General features: G+C 45.8%; 1 long non-coding RNA gene across 2 annotated transcripts in view; it reads left to right on the plus strand.

Moving 5' to 3' along the window:
* LOC108500685 overlaps positions 1 to 19,026 on the plus strand; it is a 260,908-nt gene that overhangs the window by 152,818 nt on the left and 89,064 nt on the right. For both annotated transcript variants that reach the window (XR_001875955.1, XR_001875956.1), the window contains exon 6: positions 14,902 to 15,019. This is a non-coding gene — a long non-coding RNA (uncharacterized LOC108500685). The remainder of the gene's footprint in view (positions 1 to 14,901; positions 15,020 to 19,026) is intronic.

A 19,026-nucleotide genomic window follows, 5' to 3' on the forward strand; every position in this document is an offset into this window, starting at 1 on the left:
TACAGAAATATGAAATGAGGATGATTGCTGACAGAAAACACAGAGATCAAACTAATGCAGCTTCAAGGGGGCACCTGCTCCTTCAGTGGCAGGAGTGACACATGGCTGCTGATGGCCAGGGCTGTGCTGGGGAGGGTTGCACAATTCCACGTGGTGTGTGGAATATGGACCTGGTGTTTGTGCCTCTCTGTTCACTCCCGTTATTGGCGGCAGGGGAACGCACAGCGTGCGTGTGTATGAAAACACGCTCCTCTGAGTCACTTTGTGTTGTATTTTTGTGGATATGAATTTCTGGAAACCAAGGCTGTGTTTCCCGTTTTCCGCTCTCCTCGGGGGCTGGGAATATCACACAGCTTCAAGCAGTGGCCTCTGTCAGTTCTGAGTTGCCATTTTCTCCCATCCTCTTGAATTTGTTTCACCTCCACTCCCTGCCCACACGGTGCGTCTGGCAGTGCGAGAGAGGGGTGGGCATGTGTCCTGCCAGTCCCCTGGAACAAGGCACAGGAGGGAACTGCCTCAGATGTGAGATGTCCCAGGCTGCAAATGCCACCCCTGGAGCTTAGGAAGTACGTGCTGGCTTGCATCCCAGGTGGCCATTGCAGAGAGGAGGGAAATGCAGCAGCTCAGGCACAACCTGCTCCTGTTACACACACTGAGAAGGTGTTTTTATAAATTACCTCTGGAGTATTTTGGTTGGCACTGCTGGTGAAAGTAGCTCCCAGGTTCACATCCTTTCTTCTAAGAGGGATGGCAGAGGAGGACTCTCCTATTTTGGCGTGGAGGCACACAGGATAGGGCTGACAGCTTGGTTTCCAGTGAGTTCCCCTTGGGTGTTGGGAATGCTGGGGCCTTCGTGGAGACAGGAATAGTGGAAAGAGCCTGTCATTCCAGCAGGTTCATCTCCAGAGATTCCTGGGATGGGTAGTGGCTGTGCTACCCATGCAGAAGGTATGGGGAGCACTTCACACAAAGGGTTCATTTCCCCCAGACACCAAGTGTGTTTGCTGTGGCCACAGTCCCCGTTGGACGGAGCATTTTTGCTGTGGATCCGTGCCAGGAACGCTGTGTCCATGGCTGGTGGCTGAGTGCTGTGGGGGTTCCCGTTTGAGTCAGCCCTGAAAACAGGAGGAGACCGTTTTTATGGCTGCACAAAAGCCAGGATCAACTTGGGCCAGTGAGTGAACAGTGACTGAGTGGTGTTGGGCAAAAATCAGGATTGGCTCACACATCAGTCCAATCCTCTAATCAGAATGAATTGAACTCTAATCTGCTTCTTGGCAGCGAACAAATAGGCAGCTTGGATATGGGTGAGGTTCTGTTCCATGGATGTGTTTGTGCAGGGTATGGGGGTGCGGGTTAAAATTAGAGCTCTGTGAGCCCTGTAGGGTTCCATCCACCAGCAGGTTTGCAAATTAATCTGTGTTGCTTGATTTGCAGGGGTTGGAAACAAACCAAACCTCGTAGATTTGTTTGAAGGCTTTGTGTGATGTGGGGATAGGAGCTCCAACTGTACTTGCTCCCTGGCATTTTCCCCTGAGTTAACCTTCCCAAGATAAGGCAGGAAGATCTTGTGTTTTTGTGGTGAATAGGTGCATTGAAAGGAGACTGCTGGCTTCACTGGTTGTCCTAAAAACCATTCCTTTTAAAAAAGATGGCCTTCCATTTCCTTCTTGTTCTTCTCCTGCACTAGCACTACTTGTCTTCCACAGCTGTTTCCTGGGTAGATCTTAGGTCACATATTCATTCTCACCTCCTTAAAACGTCACTAGAGAGCCCCCAAGAAACTGCTGAATCTCCTGCTCTCTGATCCCTGTGGAAGAACTGTGGAGACAACTGGTGTATTGCTTCTCTTGAAGCTTCTGTTTCGTAGAATTTATGTTAATTGGAGCTAATCATCACTTTGAAAGGGACACTGGGACATGTCTCACTGATGACAGAACAGGGAACTGCGTAATGGAAGAGACAGTCATGGAAGAACCAACTGAATGATCAAATATAACAAATATAACAAATATCAGCTCGCAGCAGTGCATAATGGTTTGTAACATGTGCTGAGAACTGTGAAAATCCTGGCTGTGACACTTGTTTTGGCCTGCTTTACATGCAGCTCCTGAAATCACTCTTTACCTTGCACAGGAAGATAAACTTAGTGATTAAATTGTTATGATGAAGACAAGAATGTCTTTATTTGGCTAAACTTCAAACCTTCAAATCCCATGACCGTGTGGTCAGTAATTACTGTGGGGCAGGTTTTCAGAGAGAGGAGGGCACACTTCTCTGAAAACTGGAGACTTTTTCTCTTTTGTAGAGCATCTGCTGAGGGTTTGAAGCAGTAGCTGAGCAGTCTGGAGTGCAGTGTCTGCACTGTCTCCCTCTCCAGAAGGTGGCAATCAGGTGACCCTTGCACACCTCTCCTGGGCTGTGGCTCTGCTGCCAGGATCGATAGCAGCTGTAATCACCAAGCTGGTGGGTGACACCTGACAGTGAGCCCACCGTGTCAGTGAGCTGGGCAAGCTGGCAAGGGACAGCTCAGGCCTGAGGAAAGGTATAAATGAAACAAAGAAAGAGGACAATTGGATTGCCCGGCCTCAACAGATGCCTGCTGAGGATAGATCTGCTTCAAGTTCCACATTGCCGTGGCCCACGCTGCCGTGGCCCACGCTGCAACTGTCCTGCTGCAACCCTGATTTTGCCCCCACAGCCTTCTGCCAAGGGTTTAACCCCTGGGATGTGGCTGTGGGAGGAAGATGAAGATAGTGCTAATATTGTGCAGTGGTGGGGCCTTACAGCAAAAAGAGGAATAAAGTTGCTGTTTGTTAGAGTTGTCCTGGCTCGCCAGTTCTGCTTCGTGGGTGAGTTTTGGGCTGGATCTCTCCTCCCTGTTGGGCAAGCAGCTTAATTGGCCATAGCTGAGTGTTGCAGGTTTAACTGGGAGGATTAGCAATTGCTCTGGACAGTGTTGCTGTTAGCAGGGGGGTTTGAACTCTGAGGGGGAAAGATCAACAAAGTGTCTCGTGTGCATTTTGTAAGCGATGACAGACCACAGCGAGGTACCGGGGCTATATTAGGTAGAAATCTTACATGGAGCTTGGAATGGGATAAGGAGAAAAGCGGAGATAGTGAACAATATGTGCCTATTTTTGTCCATCAGCCAGATACCTCTTGGTCAGTTTGTTACAGGGGTTGCCTGGAAAGGTCAGCAGCTCAGAGAGCTGTGCTGCAAAACATGCCTGGGCTGAACCGAAACACTCATTCCTGCCTAAGCCAGGCAATCTCACAACTATCAGCTGTGAGCTGCAGCGTGGGCAAGGACTGTCCTGTTCCTGTGCTATGGACATGTTGGTACTAGTCAGTTATGACACCTTTTATCAGTTCCAGAAAATGTCTTTGTTTTCTGCAGACTCTCGTTTCTTTTCAGCAGGGCTTTGAAGGGAGTGCTTTGGTTTGAGCTGTGCCTTGCACAAAAAGGCAGCTCCTGGAGTCTGCTGGCAGGCTGACCCCTCTGCACCGACACAGGACAATGGCAGTGCGACCTGCATTACTCAAATTCCAGCCTTCACAGAGCTGTCATCAACATGCCTGGAAAATTAATGTCATTAGGCTGTCGCTGGAGGCTTGGCATGGCTGCTTCCCCCTGCCTGGGAGAGGAAGCCACGGTGGGGAGTGAATATCGTGGCTTGCTGCTGCACAGGAGGGACAGGCACTGCCCAGAGCTGGGAGGGTGTCTGTCTTCAGGAATTTTGCAGTGGCAGTCCACCCTCTCTGTTTAGCACTCTGAGCTTTTGTGTGTTTGCAGCTCTGTCTTTCAGTGGTTCCTGGCCTCTGTGCTAACCAGGGACTGATTTGGGCACTGGTATTCAATGTGGCGTTGTGACACTTTCGAATTTCCACTGGGCATTGTCCTGAACAAGAAAGGCGAGAGTGCAACAGTTTTTCTCCCCTCTTGAGTTAAATGGGTTTCTTCCACTACCCTCCCTTACACCCTTTTTTGTTTTTAGGGCTTCTTGACACGAAACAAAGTCATAGTGCTAAAGCCAGTGAATAGGGTCATGAATGCATTTCTTGTCCTTGACAGCAATGGCACTCAGCAAAGTGAATAACAGTTTAAAACGATGCAAGAGGACTGAGCATCCTCACATCAGCCTTTTGAGTGACTTTTGGAGAATGGTTTTACTTGCAGGTAGGTGGAAAAGCTTCCAAGCTCTTCTTCCTCAGAGAACAGTGTGTGGCTTTCACAGCAAGCCTCCTCCTACAGATGAGCCAGTAACAGAAGTCTTGCCTGACACAGGGAGCTTTCAGGGCAAGGGCATGCACCCAGTAATGAACAAAACTTCAAAATGGCACAATATCCCACCCAGGCACCTACTCTGTGATGCTCAGAGGTCTGTACAAAATCTGTAAGACGTTGATTAGTATCCCCACACAATAATTGTGTACATGACATTAACCAACAGACATCCTCTCTGAGTGTTATTTGGTCATTTGCATTACAAATATCCAGATCAATAAGAGCAGATTCCTAACTCTTCATCTTCCTTTTAAGTATCAATAGATAAAGTCCTGTTCCATATAAATAAATAACATGGACTAAATAAAGAGAACAGACTGAGATGCACTGAAGAACACAGGAGAGTGCAGCTACAGCTCTGGTACCTTTGGCACAAACACACAGACCTGAGCTGAAAATGCTCCTTGCCCAGCAAGTTGTTCCTCTGAACACAGAGCAACAAAAGCTGACATGGGGCACCGACCTCTGTGAAACAGCTGCTTGTCTGACTGTTTCTGTCACGAGTACAAAGAGCTCTCCCCTTTTATTTATATATTTTATTTATTTATTTTTAATTGCGAGCTGTCACTGAAGGCAGAACCAAATCACTTCCAGAATAAACAGCACAAGGGACCAGCGTGAGCAGGGAAGGCTGTGCAGGGGGAGTGGATGGGGTGCTGTTTGGAGCAAATCAGGTGTGTTCTCTGCAGGACCCAGGGAGCTCCCAGCAGAATAGGAAAAGACAGCATTCCCGTGCCAGGAGCGGCGCCGACCTGGCAGCGCTGCAGAGCTGTCCAACTCTGGAAGCTCAGGTGTCTCCAGGCATGCACATGGCAGCTCTTGTTATCTCACAGCAGTGACATCCTGTGCCTTTCACACTTCATTTTTGCTCTCAGAAAAAAAGCCCCACTGCAATATTCAGGGTAAAACTGAGCTCATTTATGAGTGGGTCTGTGAAAAAATAATACTTTATGCTCTGCTCCATCTCGTTGCTTTGATGAGGAAATAGTGTAAGATCTTTGATATCTACAAGTCCTTTCTTAGGGGCCGGGTTTATTTTAGATAACTTCTGCTTGGGCATCCCTTTGTTGTAATGTCTGTAGAAACACGTAATGTTTGCACCAGAAGTTCTTTACTCAAAGGGAATTTTTGATCGATGGCAAATCAGGAGCTACTGTTCATGGTCTGGGATAGCTGAGAAATGTGGAAGGGGCTGAACTGAGTGTCTGTGTTTATGTTCCAGGGAAGAGGCCCACCTGGACTTGCTCTGCCTTGTGCCTTGCTCTTGAGAGGTCGCTTTGCAAAGCGACAACTTTCTTTCCCAATGACAATTACTTGTGCCCCGCTCAGCCACGCTTGGCAGTGGCTGCCTGATTGCCAGTATTTACCTTGCTTTATTACATTCCTGTAAACTTTGGTTGGCTATCAGAGCCAGTTGATGACTCTGACAATTTGGAATCCGAAGGGCTCTTATGAAATTAAACACCGCCTTTGCGTGCCATCCCAGCCTCGGGATGGGCAAGTGAAAATAAATGTTCCAAAGGTTGTACTTTATATAGCCACAGACTTGACCTCTAAGTGCCTTAAAAGGGCTCACATACTTAAAGGTGCATTACCAGGCCTTACACTAATTCACTGTGATAGCTAAAGTGCTCTGTGTGTACCACAGGAGACCAGAAGCCCTTGAGGATCCTTTAGAGCAGAGCATGTGGGCAGTTAACATTATTCAGCTTGAATTTTGTATTTGCAGCCAGTCATGAGTGAAAGTAGGGGTGGACTATTTGCATATTGTTTCAGTATAAAGCTGGAAAAATGCTTCCATGTGTGCAAGTCATGTAACTTCATCCTGTGTGTTTCTCAGATGCCTGGAAAACCCTAAATAAGACGAGGCCCCTTTTTTATTTTCCTTGTTTTTTCTTCTCTTCTTTTCTCCACTGAGAATTTCTTGGGAGCATTCATCCCTCCCTCTCTTTAAGTTTGCTGGTCTAAGCAGGAATACTTGAGACTGATTTTAATTCTTAACTAGATGGACATGATTTATTAATTCACATTTGAAATAACAATTGCAGTCAGAAGGAATCAGCTGAAAGCCTTAATTACATTGGAAAATATGCTTCAGTGTAGCATGGCCCCATCCAGCTTTCAGAATGCATAATTATAATCATTTTTTAATTTTTATATTTGAAAAATTGTGATGGAGACCAGACTCTGCTGGCTACTCACACTGCTTCAAAGCGATGTCTAAATCAGAAGTGAGTCTTTAAATAGATCATTTTCTTACTTGCTTGTTAGTGCCCAACCACATATGTAGACTTATTGTGCAGGGTTTGGCCTCGGTGTTTTGAGTATTATTTTTACATCTGAGCCAACTAGCAGTTTCTGTGCCCAATTCCAAGGAAAAAAAGATGTTAAACTGTGAATGTGCACTGGCATATGAGCTGAGATTAGGTAATTTGGGAGCACTCCATAGAAATCACATATGGGCTTTGGAGACTGGGAATTCATTCCTGTTCAAACAGTGACCAAATGGGGAATGGGGAAAGCAAGATCAAGGTAATTAAAAAAAAACAACCAACAAAAAAAACCCCAAAACAACCAACAAAAAATAAACCACTGAACCTCCTGAATAGAAAAAAGGCACCACAGAATGAGAAAAAAAAAGCAAAGCCTTCCTTGCCTTAATCTTGAAAAAATATGACATTTGAGGGAGGAATTGGCTCACTTGACCCAAATGAGGTAACACATGAGCACTTCTAGCTTTGATTGCGGTTCCTGTCACCGTTTTGTCCCTTGAGACTTCTGAGTATCTTCCTTCGTTCCTTGTCTGTCTGTCTTCGCTCCATGTTTGTTGTTTTCTGACCATCTTTTCTCTTCCCCGTGCCCCTGAGCCCCCATTCTGTTATCTGGGTTAGCTCTTCATTAAGTTCCCCATAAACCTGGGACTAGCTAAGGGAAACTGCTGTGAAGTCAGTCCGTGTGAGACAATCGCTTTGTTATGCCCTGATATCCTGGAGGAAAACATTCCCTGAGGGCTACAGAGCTCGAGTGGACTACAGGGTCTGTTCATCCAGTGTAACAACCTGGAAAAGGTATGAACTGGCTTATGGAAGAACAGCATGACTGGCAGCATGAAATCCCAGCCCCTGCCCTCTGGAAAAGAGATGGTGGAGCTGCAGAACGAGGAACTGTGGGATTCTTTGTTGGCTTTGCCTGACCATCTGTGAGGGGCAGGAGCCCTTCCCCCTTGGAATGTCCCCAGGCTCAGCCCCTTGGACACAGCAGAGAGTGAAGCAAAATGTAATAAATGGTTATATGGGATGACGGAGAAGGTGGATGGAGAGGGCTGAAGGGGAGGAGGAGCAGCTGAAGGAGCTCATAGTTCAGCTTGAGTGGGAGAGAAAAACCTAATCCAAAACCTCATCTTAATTAGAGTGGAGAAGGGAAGAGAAGGGTTGTGATGCTAATCTGTTCAAGGCCAGAGCAGCAGCTGGGGACTGGTGTGTGCTGGCCACCATAAAAACCACAGGGTTATTTTCTCACTCTAAGCACAGGATAAAGCAACTCTTTCAGGTGTTGGAAAATGCTTAAACTTTTCCCTGACAGGATGATACTGGATGAGGTGTTCTAAAGAAAGCAAAACTTCCTGAAGACAGATCTGCCCATCCCAGAGGCAGAGGTGGCACCACTGACCACACAGGCTCTGATTGTCACTGGGGCAGCAAAAATAACTTTTTTTTGCACCTTTATCTACCAGGCTCCAGATAAGGAGCACAGTTTGCTTACCAAACTATTAGAAATAGATTCACAAATGCTGAAAATGTGTATTTCTTCCTCAGCAAAGGGCTCTTCTCAGGATTTTCTTGGAACAGAATGTTCTGAAATCATACACAGGAGTAGAAGAGTAATTGGTTAAAACAGGGGGAAGGAAATATCACTTTAACCACTCTGTGTCCTTGACTAATGTTAAAAGCTTTTACCTTTTTTTCTCCAAACTTGATGAAACTTCTTACACCTGCACGTGTGCAGAAATGTACTTCTGAAGTAAAACATGGTAAGTGCTCTTCAGAAGTCATTGTTAAAATACAGAGGAGGATCCTTCTTTTATTCCGAGTCCTTCCCTCAGATGTGCACAAGTCTTCAAATATTTTTACAGGAAATCAGTATGGTGGAAAGCCCTTTGTGGTTATGACTTACCTGATGAAATAATTCCACTTATCCTTGTGCCTAAAAGGTGGAAATGACACAGTTTGTCTGTGCTCTTCCTTAGCAGCTTTTACCCAATGTAGCATTGACAGTATTGAACCCCAAACCTACATGACCCACCTGTGGGTGTCTCATTACCTCTTCAGATCTTCCACAAAACTTGTCCCCTTTGCTCTCCTCCCTGGGCCCACTGAGGGCCACCACCCACTGCCTGGCTGCTGAGCCCATATTGTGTGCAGTTTGGCCTTCTTTTTGTGTGGAGCTTACTCAGACCTGAAGTGGTGTCTTGCCAGAGCTGGGACACACCTCAGAACTTCCCCAGCAGGCTCCTGACCTCTCTGGAACTGGGAAACGGCCCCTTTATAAAAGAGGTTTGTGGACGTTGATAGGAAAAGGCGAGGGGAGAACTAAAAGGGAGGCTGTGTCTGGTAAATTCACCTCTTCTGTCTCTTCGCCTGACGAGCGATAAATAAGGCGAATGCGAGACCGTGCTTGGAAATATGGGAGAAAAGGACAATTTTTCCTGCTCTTGGCTTGGCTTCTGACAGTGTTTGCTACCTGCCAGCGTCAGGTGAGTTACAGACACCGGGTCATCCTTACCTGCCTGGAGCCAAGGGGGCAGGAATAACCCCAGGAACACTGTATTTCCTGTCACTGACGAGTGGTGTTCGCTGCCCCTCTGATACAATCCCCTGCCTGGTGGTTAAAAAGGAGGGAAGTTATGTCCAGCTGTTTGTCCATCCTTTCCCAGCAATAACGCTGCTTAAACATGGACATGCATCTGTGTGGATTTTTCCCATATGCAGATACACAAACATACAGATGCCCACCCAGAGACGTGAGTGTAATGCTCCTGTACGTGCCCAGCTCATCAGCTGTCTGCCTGAGGAAAGCACGACTAAGCTCTGGGCAAACTGGAGGTGAAGGAAGGGAATCAAGACTGATCTCTGGAAGGGGCAGACAGTTCCCGTGAGCAGTGCAGCTCAGCAGCTTTGGAAAGGGAGGATTTCCGAGAGCAGAGAACGTTGTTGCTTTAGGATCTGATTTTATTCTGAATGTTTGAGTACTTAATGAAGGGTAACACCACAGCAAGAGCAAAGTAAGACTTGGTGCAAAAATCATCTCCTTACCTGACCCCCAGAACGGAGATTTCCGAGCATTAAGCACCTCTGCATTTGTCCTCCTTCGCCACGAAAGAAGTTTATTTTTATTCCCATTTTAATGTTAGGAAACTGAGAATCAGGGAGACAATAATTTGGCCTTCCAAAGCCCTGTTTAAATAAGTAGGTATAGAAAGAGGGCAGCGTGCCAGGAAAAGAAGGTCTTCTGAAAACATTTCTGCAAACATCAAGAGGGAGCCAAATGCTTTCTGCTACGCTGGCCCTCCTGGGAAGGACATTTTCTGCAAACCTGGCCTTAATTGGTGCTGAGCACTGGAAAATTCTGGTCCTCTACCCAGCATTTATGGCATTATGGGTCAGCGTGGTGTATCTGTAGCATTAGGCTGTCCAACCTCTGATTCAATCTTTGCCCTGGCTGTACATGCCCAATTTATTTTGTTTTATTTGTGAAGAGGAAATTCAGGAAGAAAAAGAATACACTTTCCCCCCCTTTCTCTGCTTTTATATTTTATTTTTTTTTGTCCTTCTCATCTTTCAGCCTGGGATTTACAGTAGCGTGGCCCATCCTACCCCCTTCCAAAATGCCCTGGAAAGGAACCATCTGTGGGTTCCCTCTGTTGCTACATTTCCCAGAGAGGTTGCAGAGTGACATTAATTGTTTTGATGGCATGCACCTATTCGTTGTTGCACACCACTGCCACCCCTCCTGCCTTTCTGGTTTTGCCTTCCCTCATCTCATAATCTCGCGCTGCACTCAAATATTTGTGTACCATCAGCTCAGAGGGAGCCAGGGCCCTCCAAGCAGAGATGTCCCAAGGCCATTCCAGCGTGGGGAGCACATTTCATACTTATCAGGCCGTTTCTTGTGTACAGGTGGGACCCACCCCCTCCGTGTTATCAGAACCGGCTCCTCTCTGGATTCTTCCCCCTGGGTTGGCTGTGCAGGATCGGAGCACGTCCCCTCCACGGTCCCTTTGCCGAGGTACAAGTTGCTGACTGCACGAGGAGCTGACATTCAGTGCTGCTCACTCTTCTCCAGCAAAGCCATGGAAATCTGCTGGACTTCCCGGGCAATATTAAATCCCAAGCAAAAGCTTTACAAAAGCTACCTCAGAACACTACCAAATTATTAGTATTCTTTCTCGTAATACAGATGAGGTCTCATTTTATTGAAAGAAAGGGAGAGAAAGAGTGTGGTGGTTTTTTTCCCCAGCCCTCTTGGGAATTATTTTATTGAAAATATCAAAACTGGGAAGATTTCTGCGGTGCCAGGGGTCAGAATCTTTGACTAGTTTGTTGTAATGTGAACATATAAAAATTCACTCGGTGCTCATTCTCTGCCTTTTATTTAATGTACATTCCAGGTAGTTCCACTTTGATTCTTTACATTACTGTCCCTAGCACTGACATTTGCCTTGAGTGTTTTAAATTTCTTTCATGAATTCTGAAGACGGAAAAACTTCAGGAGAATCACCACTGGCTTAATATGTATTGATGTACTATTACCAGTGGAACGAATTTTTGTTATTCCAGCTGACACTGAATAAACAAGTGCTTTCTGTTTCTTCTGAGAAGCTCTGACTTGAAATATCCTTCACTGTAATATCTCCACTTAAAAATAGCATTTTCTTACTGGGTCCCTGTGAATCATATCTGCATACCTTAATGAGTAAGTGTTTAATATTTTAATTTCTATTAATACAGAATAGTAAGTGCTACTGGAAGTCAGCTGAAGTAAGAACTATGGCAGGCAGCTAAGTTACATTTCTCCCTGTGCATCATTGTCATCATCACCAAGTACTATCAATATAAGGACCAGCCAACTCCTAATTTCAAAGGAACTGGGTTTTTCAGTGATTGCTAAGGGCAGAGTTGTCACGCAGACCCTTTATTGTGACAATGATTCATGAGAAGAAAAGAAATCAGCTTGATTCTCTCATCACCAGTGACATTTTCTTTGGACTGGCAGTTAAATTTTTATTTTATTTTTTTTTTTTGCTTATAAATAGATTACTCTAAAGTCAGGTAAAGGTGACAAATATGGAACCCCCGTAGATATTTATGTTAGTCATCTTTTAGCATAAACCTGGGCTGTAAAGTGAGATCTCCAAACACAACCTCATTACCTCAACTTTTTTTTTCCCTTTTCTTACAAAAAGAGGCAAGTTCATCTGGGCTGTGTGTTTAAATCCTGTGAAGGTTTGTGTCCAGCTCTGAATTAGGCAGTGTCTCTGATGGCAAGTGATAATCCTGATTTGGAACAACTCTGCTCCCTGAATGCTGGCTCTTCTGCAAGCTGGCATTGCTTGTTTTAGGCTGTGTTGGCCAGTGTTAAAATGCCTTTAAATTCCCCCAAAATGACAGCTAAGGAAAGTATTGTGTTGGTGTTTTGAGGCAGATCTTAAAAGAAGGACAGCTTTTGTCTGAGATCATACACAGCATCAGGCACAAGTGCTTCTGGGGGGTTATGAAGGCTCCATCCATGCAGCTGGGAATGCAGGAATATTGCTGATGCAAAGAGGAATGTGTTTCTCAGGGCTGCACTGTGCACCTCCATGATCTGAGATGAGAAAAACATGCCATCAGGATGTCTTTGATTGCTTTAACCTTTCTGTCCTCCACACTGAGGCAACCCCTGGAGCCGCTCTCTTGCTTCCAGCCAAGATTCCAGCCTCTTTCCAAATATTCCATTTTAAGTAAGCAGGTGGTTGAAGTCTTCCTGAGTCCAGGGACATCTTACCTCCGGCAGGGTTTAAACCACAAATGAAACAAAGGGAAAAAACCCCACGGAAAACCAGAGTGAGCCCGGGCCGGCGCTCACGTCTCTGCTTCCGACTACGCAATCCGTGTTCTGGGAGCAAACTCACTTCTGCGTGTTTAATCTGACACCTTTTGCAAGCAACACATTCACTCAAAACACCAGCAAGGAATAAACACCACCAGCCCTCTTGTAGATCTTTGATTGGGTAGCTAATTCACAAATGATTGACTACCCAAGTAGTGGGAGCATATGGAGGCTCTGTGAGCGACTGTCAACACGAGGAAAGTAGTCGGGGAAGCCAATTGTTAAGAACTGAAAACAATAGCGAACAAGAAAGTCCTTGAAGGAATGTGGCACTGGGGCTGCTCAAAGCCTGGATTTATGAAAACGCGGGGCCAAAACAAAAGAAGATGGCAGCATCATTTCCTATATGTGCTCCTCGTTGTTGGTTATTATTATTCCAATTTTTGACACTTGAATGAAATGTGGTATAATTGGGCTTCATAGCTGCTGCTTCAGGCGACATCAATTGCCTTTTTTAAAAATGATGATGGCGTTGAGGGAGACTCTTTTTTTCCTTTTTATGTTTGGAAGCCGCCGCGCTCTCGGTGCCACTCGTACAATACACGAAAGGGGCATTGTACTCCTGGGAGGGTCTGCAGGGCTGGGGACTGATCCCAGGAAGAAATATGAGATGGAGAAGCAAAGTAAACATACTGTAGGATGTTATGCTAAAGCTAATCCCAAGATATCCCTTCTTCTCTTTCCCTGCCTGGGCTTTCCTTACCAGTAGCTCGAGCCTTTCACTTCCTTCCCTGAGTGTGCAACATTGCAGGTGTGTGCAAGAAAACTCCATTCCCTGCCTTCCTTTGCTTTGATTCAGTAATCAATTCTGTCAAGTTTGAAGGACCTTAAGCTGTCATGAAAGGAAAATCATTCCCTAAACTGTGTTTATTTCTGCTACAAAAAACCACCCCTGAATCTTTTGTTTGTATTGATAGGTATAGTGCAGGAGTTGGTTGGCTTATTTTGACTCGGGGAGGAAATCAGATGAGAAGCATTATGTTTTTCAAAGTTGTATTCAGCAGGGAAAGGGAAGATGTGTATTCATCATTCTGCTTTTGCATTGAGAAGCAATTCTTTAGGAGGTAGAACAAATCTTTAAAAAATAATGCTGGAAATACTCTAATGACTCAAGAGACTGAATGAAGCTATTGTGACTGGATCCTTTGTGGGGGATAGATCCTGCTGGGTACGTTTTAAATACCGTGCCCCTCATTTCTGATACACCCCAGCACAGAGCAGCATTTCACCTCGGTGTTCCCAAGGGAACTCTGGCCCCCCCAAAGCTGCTGGGGTGTCCTGCCCTTACAGCCTGCATGTCCCCACCATTAAGGTTTGGGTGGTGATGTCCAGCTGAAAGCAGAGGATTTTTTAGCTGCAGTAGGTGAAGCCTTTGCACTGCCTGAATGAGGTGGAACTGGTGCTGGAGGAGAGAAGGGAAATAAGTTGAGCCACGTCCGTGTAGCTTTAAAACCAAAATATTTGTGTGTATTGAAGGCAGTTTTTCCCTTCAGACAGACCCAAATGAAGGGTCTGGATCCAAACACCCCCAAATGAAGGACCATCTGTACTGTAGCTCTGCTGTAGCCGCTTCCCAGAAAACCTGCCAAGGGATGCGCAGGATGTAGCCCCTGTGCCAGGTGCTGTCAGCAGCAGTTGGATGCTGGTTTCAGACGTCAGGAGGATCCTTCTAAAATTAACACACACATGCAGGCCTGCACAAGTCCCCAGGTGAGCAAGACTGCTCCCCTTGGTGCTGTCAGGCAAAGAACTTTTCCCTTTTTCCAAGGCCTAAATCTGTGCATAAAGCAAAGGAAATGCCACTCAGAAAAAGAAGGAGCATAAATGGGGAAACACAACCATAGTAACAGAAATGTCAGTTTATGATGTACAGCTTGTAAACAAGATGTGTGTGAAATCCCCCTCCACGCACACACGCGTGGGTGTGAACTGTATTTTGGGCAGCAGTCCTTTTCATGGAATCCTTGAGTGGTTTGGGTTGGAAGGGGACCTTGAAGATCACCTCATTCCAATCCCCCTGCTGTAGACAGGAACACCTTCCATTAGACTAGGTTGCTTCAAACCCCGTCCAACTTGGCCTTGAACACTTCCAGGGATGGAGCAGCCATAAATTCCCTGGGCAACCTTTTCCAGTGCCTCACTACCCTCACAGTAAAGAATCTTTTCCTAATACCTAATCTAAACTACTGTCTTTCAATTTGAACCCATTTCCCCTTGTCCTGTCACTAGAGACCATTGCAAATAGTCTCTCTCCATCTTTCCTGTGGACTCCCTTCAGGGACTGGAAGGCTGCAATTCCTTGCTGGGTCACACAGATGCCAGGGGTAGCTGTGCTGATAGAGGCACGTCCTCCCCTTCTCCCAGCATCTCCTTCTGACTTTTCATTTTCACCAAAATGCCAAACTTCGACTACTTTAAGGCTCTGCCAACTGATAAAACCCCTTTCTTCTTCCTCCTCATCTTAGTGAGATCCCAAGTGGAGGATTCCTGGTGACAGCCAGCACTACTGCCGGGATCTGGGAGCTGCCTGCGGGCACCGAGCTGGAGCAGAGCAAGCACAGTCAGGAGTGCTCATATTGACAGGTAACTCTTGGAACTTCATTGCCTAAAGACACAAATTTCAGAGCAGTTCTTGGGTGTAGGCGTTTAACTACTAATGATTTAGAATCTTTAAACAATTCTAAAATATTCTTTTTAATGAAATCTTTGCCGTTAACCTTTAACTGCTTCCAGTTCACAGAATGCTTTACAAGAAAGGGCAGGAAATCAATAGCTCTAAAAAGCAGAAGCAGCAGCCCTGGTGCATCAGCATGTGCATATCATAGTGGTGTGCCAGTGCCAGGCATTGCCCAGGGCAAGCAGGGGGTGACACACAAGAGCTGTCCCTCTGCCTGCCTCACTTGTGCATCATAATCTGGCTCATGGGGAAAAGGGACGATGAGTGTTGGTTTTCATCACCAAGCCATTATCAGGGGAACCTGAAGAAGTGATGTTTGTCCACACAGGAATCCTCACATCCATTTATTTTTGAGACCTCGTTAGTGTGAGTAGAGCAAGCAAGATTTTGACCTGTTTTTGGTGTTGTGCTGGTCCTGGAAATTCTTGTTACTTTTGTGACTCTGCTACAAGTACTATAAAACAGGAAAAGACTTAAAAATTAATTTATCTTCTTCTCAACCTCAATTTGTATCTCTATGCAAACAAACAAAACACACACACACACCCATAAACCCCCTGTTCAGTGAGCTTTCCTGCTTTCCTTTGTTCAGCTTTTCCATGCTTTTGTCTTAGATGTTAGAAGGTTGGACACAAGGTCATCCACAACCCATTTCATGTGGATACAGCAAGTCAGTTCAGGTCTTCTCCCCCTCCCCTCAATTCATCTGAAAGCTCTGCTGTGCAGTAATGGGGCTGAAAACACAGCCCTCGTGGTGCAAAATAAAAATGCTGCCATTCCACAGGACTGCTGGGAAAGGATGTCCCAGGTGAGTGTCTGTGCAACTCAAAATGGGTTGTTTGGGTATGTCACATATGACTTCAGCAGTAGATTAGTGTGAGTTTGAACCCTTTTAAGCAGAAGCTGGGAAGGGGTTAGAAATACTTCTGTCATCAATAATTACAGGAACTTCTGTTCAGCCTTTGCTGCTCCTCACGGCCTGGGACATCCTCCTTGTGGAGCCCAGGGAAGGGCAGTTCAGGGAGGATATTATTGACGGGTGTCACAACCCCCCAGCGTGTGTCACTTGCCGATAGCAATTATTGTGGTGGCAGGGCTCTGCCCAAATGTTGCCATGGATATGGGCTGTGATCTCCTGTGAGTTGTTTGCCCAGTTTCTGGAGCTGACTCCTCTGTGTCTTAAACAATTATTGAAATCTATATGCTCTCTTTCCCTGTCTGTAAAAATGGGCTGACTCCCCTCACTAGTGTATTTGGAGAACAAATTAATAATGTCAGGCACTCAAGAGGAAAAGTTTTTCAATGTACATTTGCTCTGCAAAACTGCTCAATATTGTTATTATTTATTATTCTATGGACTCATCACTCTCAGCTCCCTTCTGCCAGAAGCTGCTTTGAAAGATGGATAAGTTGCACAGAAATTATTTTCCTTCGGTTTTCTTTGTGAGAAGATTTTAAATGCAGTGTGGGGAGGGGTGTTTTTGTGAGGGAGGGCAAAGGAAGACAAGCTGCTGTGATTAAATGAGTTTGAAAAGGTGGAACCAAGGAAAGATAACTTCACACCTAAAATTCAGATTGCTGTATTACCAAATTTTTTACTCAGATAACAGGCAGAAATACATAAGAGTATAAACAATCCTTTTAGTACCTGCAGATATGTTTATAACACTTCAGTTTTCTCTCTGTGCTGTCTTTCCCTCCTCGCTGGTACAGAAGAAGTAAAAGGCAGGCAGAGATGTGAATAGCCCTAATTACTGTTTGTGAATTCTGTGTTTGAGGTGGCTGATAGATACCAGCACTGCTCCTGTCTCACTCCCTACTTCCAGTGCCTTTCCATCTGGTGCAGCTCAGGCTTTACGATCCCTCAGGTTGATGTGAAAACTCCTGTGAAAGCAGAGTCATTGATTTTTTTGTAGGTTTAGTGCCAGAGCAATTTTAGGTGGCACAAGGCTGATTTCCTTGACTTTCGCTTTCCTGCTCTTGATACTTCTGTGTCAAACTCAACACCTTTCCCAACACTATCCTCCTCCTCATAATAACAAAGTACTCAGCACCTCCTCCTCCTCACTAGCGCTGTCAGCAGGAGCAGTGGAAGGGTGCTACAGGCGACTGTGTTTGTTTTGACAGTGCCAACTTTCAAAAGAATCTGCTGAGTTAGTGGGAGGTCTCTGTGTGTTTGTGTTTCTAAACATAATTGTTTAATTTGGGGATATTTCACCACTGCGCATCTCGTGGGGAAGTTACAGCCTGGCCTTCAGTTCCTGCTTGAGAGAGACATTGTGGTGAAGAATTTGATGTGCTGCAGCTCTCTCTCATTTTGGAGACAGCTCATGACATGGAGGGACTTTTCCAGGTCTTCCAGTTAGTTGGTGATAATGGAATAAGTATTGAGGAGATTATTGTCCTGTGTTATTGTAAAAAGGCAGCTGAAGGCTCCATTTTGGTGTCACGTATGTAACCATTTATCATAGTAAAAATATCTCTGTAGTATCCATGGCCAAACCAGCAGGATCAGGATCAGACCCTGGAGCTGTGTGGGCTGCCAGGAATGGTGGTCACAAACACACCCGAAGGGATTCTGCCTGAGTTAAAGGGTATCACTGTAGACAGATTCTCACATATTGTCTTTCAGGTGTCAGTGACAGGAGGTGCCATGATTTATGACGTGGCACAGGAATCCCTGATTAATTGTCTGGCACTGCTGATGTGCAGGACATGACGTGCAAAGTGTTTTTTCCCAAGCATTTTATAAAACGTAGTAGGCAGGGAATGGACTCTGAGGCTGAAGTCTCGACACTGGGGCTGCCTGCTCACAGAAAGTGTGTTAAATCATCCCTTTAGTCCTCCAGCCGCTCTCTCATCCCACTTAGGGGGCTTATCCCTCTCCTCTGAGTGCTCAGGGAGATCAGAGCCCAAGCCCTGCTCCTCAGGCTGGTGTCAGTGATGTGCACAGAGCAAATGCCTTCAGCAAAATCTCCGTGGCACTGAGGCCATTTACATAGAGCCAGCAGGGCTATTTAGGTAGGTGCCAACCTGAAAGCTCCTTATTTCTGAGCTCCTTCAGGACTCAGACCTTGCAAGAGACCAAATGTAAGTGGATAAAAGGCTTTTGCACATGTAAGTCCAGTGGCCCCTTCACACCGGTGATAGAAGAAATGGAGACTCTGCCCAAAGTCTATTGAAATAAAATCCTGCATTTTAATCGGTGGATTTCCTGCATTTCTCTGCATACTATTGTTTCTTTTTATTTTGCAGCATGCCTGCTCGATTCATGAGGCATTTTTGTGTCCTTTCCAAAATGTGGGATAGGCAGTGAACTCAGCTTCAGAGCCATAAGCCTTTTTCTTCCCCACCTAAAAAAAATCCCACCTGCTCTCTCTTTATACATTACCACCCTGCCTACAGCTGAGATAGGGATGTAGGGAGACAGGGAGTGTATCTGTGAGCGTGCTGCTCATGCTTATATTCCAAATGAACATGACATTATCTTTGAACTTAAAACCACTTCTTTGAATAACTACATTTTTTACATGGCACAACAGTGAGCCTCAGCTTATAACAAAAATACATCTGCAGAGGGAACTGGAGTTTAGCCTGCAGGGACTGGATCTGCCTGTTTATCAGTTTGTGCATACAGGGATGAACCCTGCAGTGGTCCTGCCCAAAAATGAAACTAAGGCGTTTGCTACTCGGGGAATTGTGGGCAGCCCTGTGTGCCAGGGGATTAGGGAGGGGGAGGACTTCCAAAGGGAAAGGCTGCAGCCCAGAACTCGAGTTTCCTAGGGGTGGTGCAAAGAGGTACTTCTTCCTCCTGGAAGTTTGGTGGCAGTTGAGCCTGTTCTAATCTTGAGCCGGGACTGTTCTCCCTCCTGCCATCCCCACTCTGTGCATTTGACAGTCTGTGGTCTGATCA

This window comes from Lepidothrix coronata, unplaced genomic scaffold (genome assembly GCF_001604755.1).
Source record: "Lepidothrix coronata isolate B3197 unplaced genomic scaffold, Lepidothrix_coronata-1.0 Scaffold92, whole genome shotgun sequence".
Lineage (NCBI taxonomy): Eukaryota > Metazoa > Chordata > Aves > Passeriformes > Pipridae > Lepidothrix > Lepidothrix coronata.